The sequence below is a fragment of the Vombatus ursinus genome, unplaced genomic scaffold (genome assembly GCF_900497805.2).
Source record: "Vombatus ursinus unplaced genomic scaffold, bare-nosed wombat genome assembly UNPS02014176.1, whole genome shotgun sequence".
Taxonomy (NCBI): Eukaryota; Metazoa; Chordata; class Mammalia; order Diprotodontia; family Vombatidae; genus Vombatus; species Vombatus ursinus.
In genome coordinates, this window is record NW_020953954.1 from 722,371 (window position 1) to 727,471 (window position 5,101).

Here is a 5,101-nt window from a genome sequence, read left to right on the forward strand (position 1 = left end):
GGTGGGGGTTCTGCTCCTGGAAGTGTCTGGGGGAGGCAGTGGGGTAGTTAAGGTCCAACAGGAGAGGAGGAGCCCACTCCCATCCGGATGTGGGCAGTGGACGTGCCCCTGGCCTTGCATTTCCTAGCCCTCAGCATGGGGGCAGGAGCCAGATGTGGGAGGGAAGGGGGTCGGTCATACAGGGAGAAGGGCAGCCAGGTGCTCCCCCAGAGAAGGGGAGACTTGGGGGAAGGAGGGAGAGGAAGCCACTGACAAATTTCCTGCCTCCTATACTTGGTCTCGCTGTACTAGTCTGTGGGGGCACAACAGAGAAATTGGTACTACCCTCTTTGTCTCACTCCCATGGCCCCCGGGAGAATCACACCTTAGGGCGCTGGGGATTTGAGGGAGATGGGGGGGGATGCATTGTGAGAGGTAGAGGCCTGGCTGCCCCCAATTGCGCTCTTCAATCCTAAAGGGGCTGAGCCCAGGGATGCCAGGATGAAGGAGACCCTATTCTGTGGCGTATCTGGAAGGGACCCGGCCTCCTCCTCCTCCCTGGGTCACTTCCTCTGGGCAGAGTCAGAGCCTTCCGTTGGGAGGCCTTGGGGAGAGCCCCAGGGAGGGAGCAGGGGGGCGGGCTGTGGGTTAGGGCCCTGGAGCAGCTCTCCAGGCCAAGAGCAGGGCCTTGGTGCCCACCCTCAGAGGGCCTCCCACTCTCAGGATTCCAGGGCTTGCCCTGAGGGGTTGGGGGGTTTGTTTGTCCAGGTTCTTAATGTTGTTTTGTGTCCTGGACCCTTTGGAGAGTCTGACCAATCAAAAGATCAGTAAACATTTATAAAGAGCCTACTATGTGCCAGGCACTAATGACACAAAAAGAGGCATTAGACCATCCCTGCCCTCCAGTCGCTTACCTTCTAAGGGGGAGACAGACACCAAGCAAACGCATACATACAGGGCAAGCCCTGGGATTCAGGGGTTGGGGAAGGCTTCCTGGAGGGGAGAGTTTAGTTGGGACTTAGAGGAAGCCGGGGAGGTCAGTGCTGAGAGCAGAGGAGGAGGGTGGCCAGAGAGAAGGCCCAGAGGTCAGAGATGGAGGGGCTTCTTCATGGAACAGTCAGGAAGGGGGTGGGGGCCGCTGGATGGAAGAGGACCTGGTGAGTGTGAGGTGTGAGAAGACTGGGGGGAGCGGGCAGGGCAGAAAGGGCCTAGAAGAGCAAGCAGAGCCCTTATATTTGTGCGTGGAGGCGATCAGGTTAGTTTACAGTTAGGGGATGACAATCAGACCTGGGCTTTAGGCAAATCGCATTAGTGGCTGAATGGAGGATGGGCTGGAGTGGGGAGAGACTGAAGCAGGCAGCCCCCCCCCCTGCAGCAGGGGTGAGTGATGAGAGCAGCACGGGCTTTGTCTCAGCCACTGGTGGGCTTGGTCACCCCAAAGGTTACTCCTTCCTCCTCATCTAGGATGTCTCGGCCATTCTTACTGCAAAATGCAGCCTGCATCCTGACCTCTCAACCTTCCAAACTGCCCAGGTGGGAAGACTCCATCCCCTCCCCCTACAGTACAAAAGATCAAATCAAGAGACCCCACCCCACCCAGTATGGTTCTCACCAAGTCAAGAGCAAGTGAGGCAAAGAGGTGCCCTCTGCCAATCAAAGCATGCCTCTTCACCATAGGTCATCTCGACAGGGTACGGGCCCAAGCCGAGACCTTTGCCCCTTACCCCAAAAGAATTTGGGTCCCATTTGTTTGAGAGGGGAATGACAGGGTGCAGGCTCTGGAAACCCTCCCCCCTGGAACTCTCCTTGAATTTCCCCACTTGATCAAGTTTCTGGCCTTTGCCTGAGACTCATTATTGCCTAGGTCCAATCTCCCAATTCTCTGTTACCCTTCACCTAGCCCAGTTCTTCACAATCTGTTCACCCCTGGCTACTTCCCACCCTTAATCCTATCTAGACGCCTGTTCTCCTGGTCCAGGTTCCTGGGCTTTGACCTCCCAGTCACACCAAGCTGCAGGCCACTCCCATCCAGATCCTCCCTAGAGCCCTTGTACCAATCACCCCAGGCTACTTGGCCACTCCTAGATCCCTCCCACAGTCTTTCTGTTTGTAAAATCCATCTTGCTTCCATTAGTTGCGCAGGTTCAATCTGGCCCACTTGCATTAGAGATGCAAATGCTCAGATTCCTTAAGAGTCTGGCCAATATGGCAGATTTTTAGCTCTATCAGTGTTGTAATAAACTTAGGGTTAGGGTTAAGGTTAGAGACAAGTCTTTGGCTGAAAGGAAGGCCTGGGTCGAATTCATTTGGGCAGGACCCACATGTTGCTATTTTGGGGTCCCAGCATCCCCAAACCAACAATCCTGCCAGAACCATTTCCAGAATAAGTGCCCTCCCATCCTGCCCAGGCTTTCCAAGGCCTATCTGATGGCCCATGAGGCCTGCCCCCCAGACCCCAGATACATCGAGGTGTAATTGTGGATCCTTGAGCTCCAAACTCTGAGGCCCCGGCGTGACATGAGCCCCCACCAGAGTACTTCTCATCAGGGTCGTTGGCTGAGACGCTATTTGACACTCAGACACATCGCTGAAGTAGCTTTTAGAGAGGAGTTTTACTAAGGTGTGCAAGAAGAGTGGTTGTTATCGGAAGTCTACACTCTCCCTCCCACTTGTACACCCAGACTCCAGAGGAACATGGGCTCGAGAGCACAGGGGCAAGAACCCCCAGATCCTGGCTGTCGGAAGTCCCGTTCTCCCTTTCCTGGGGGTGCTCGAGGAGTTCTCCTAGTTTGTGTCTGAGCCCTTTATAGAGCAAAGAATCTCCACGCAGTCTTGGGAAATGCTTGGGGCCTAGAAAGGGGATGGATAGTTTCCAGATGGCAATCCGTGCCCTTGGTGGGCAAGCTCCACAAGGCATCCATTCAGATGTATGCTGCAATCTGGACAATGGGCATTTTTCATCCACTTGGTCTTTCCTATGTGGATGGGCAGGCCAGTCTTGGTTGCCTGGTGACAGATCAGATCATGTGATGTCTCCCCTATTAGACTGTTAGTTCCTTGTGAGCAGGGCCTGCCTTACTTTTCTGTTTGCATCCTGAGCACTGTGCATTGCACACAGCAAGCACTTAATTGATGTTTTTTTTTTTCATTCATTCATTCCTGTGAAGGATGAGAGGGAGAGAAAAATCGCCTTTCCTGCCCTCCCCCCCAAGGGGTTGCAGTTCCTCCCTTAACTGCCTCTAATTAAACTGAGAAGTTTCGGGGTCACAGGTCAGTCAGAGGGCCTCCAATGATGCTGTCCCCTTCCCAGTCACTCCAGGGTCTTACATGCCCCTCCAAGGGAGAGCATGGCACAGCCCCCTTTTGGCAGCCCCTCTCTTGTGACGGGTTCCTGGCCTCCAAGGACCAATTCCTTTATAAGGCTTCCCCGCTCCAAGAGAGAGCCTTTCCCCTGAGTCTTCTCTCCTCCAGAACAGATATCCCTGGCTCCTTTGAGTAGTCCTGAGCCCTGAGCACCTTCCTGCACGCCGCAGTCCTCCATCCTCACTCCCCTGAGCTGCCACATCTCTCCAAGGTCTCTCTGCCTCCGGGGCCATCTCCAGTCGCCTGATGTGTGTCTGGCCGCTGGACCCACATGGCTCCGGAGGAGAGAGTGAGGCTGCCTCACTTAAAGCCAGTTCATCTGCATGTCATGGCATCAGCTTCCTGATGTCATGGTCGTCTTCAAGAACAAAGGACAAACAAGGACCCTTCTGACTGTTCGCTGCAGCCTGCTTGTCAAGCCGGCTCACAGACTGGCTTCTGGCCAGCTCTATGTATGACTCAGGACTTTTCAGTGTCGCCACCGCATGGCTCAGCAGCTAGGGGGCGCAGGGGATAGGGCACTGGACCTGGAGTCCCTCGGAAACCCTGGGGGAGGCCCTTGTCCTCTGGCTGCCCCAGTCTCCTCATCTGTAAAGTGGGGGTAATAATAGCACCCACCCCTCAGGGTTGTTGTGAGGATGAAATGAGATAACATGTACGTGGCTTTGCAACCTTAAACCTATTATTATTATTAATTGTTACTATTATATGTCTGAGGCAGGATGTGACCCACTCCTCCATGCTGCCATTCAGCATAGAATTATGAAGGGCCTCCTGCATGCACAGCTCTGGCCCCTGGCCACTGGGGCACAAACAGAGATGAATACAATCTACAGAAGGCTTGGTCAGGCAACAGCTGTCAGAAAAGGAGTGGGGGGGCTGAGTGGACCACAAGCTCACTTGAGCCATTCCCTGCCTTCCCTCCAGGAGCTCCCAGTCCCATGGGGCAGACAAGTAAGTCACCAACAACTGTAGGCTGAATAACCTCGAGATGCCCTCAGAGGGCAGGTGCTAGCATTAAAGGGGATCAGGAAAGGGTTCCTGTAAAAGGTGGGATGTTAGCTGGGACCTGAAGGAAACCCAGGAAGCCAGGAGGCAGAAGGAAGGAGGGAGAGTGTTCCAGGCACGAAGCGCAGCCAGAGTAAAGGCCCAGAGGTGGGAGATGGAGGATGTTGTTAGAGGAACAGCCACGGCGAGCAGAGCGCAGAACCAGGAGCAGTGGGAGGAAGTGGGAAAGAGGGCGTATTTAGACCCTATAGGGCAGCTAGGTGGCGCCACATTGGATAGAGAGCCAGGCCTGGAGTCAAGAAGACCCAAATTCAAATGCAGCCTCAGACACTTACTAGTTGGGTGACCCTAGGCAAGTCATTTCACCCTGTTGGGTGAAGTTTCCTCATCTGTAAAATGAGCTGCCGAAGGAATGGCAAACCACTCCAGCATCTCTGCCAAGAAAACCCCAAATGGGGTCAGGAAGAGTCAGACAGGAATGAAATAACTGAACAACAATATTAGGCCTGAGGTCAGGACACATTTCCTAACAAGTAGAGTTGTTCCAGAGCAGAATGGGCTGGTGCCCGGGCCAAGGGCTCCTCCTAAGGAGGGGTCTTCCATCAGATCCTCGATGCCCATTGTGTGGGGTGGGGGGAGGATTTGGAGGGGACCATTATCAAGATAAAGGTTAAGCCAGAGGTCTTGGTGCCCCTCTGCTCCCAGAGGGGGGTGCAGCTTCCCTGGAGGGGTGGGGGTGGGGGAGGGACTT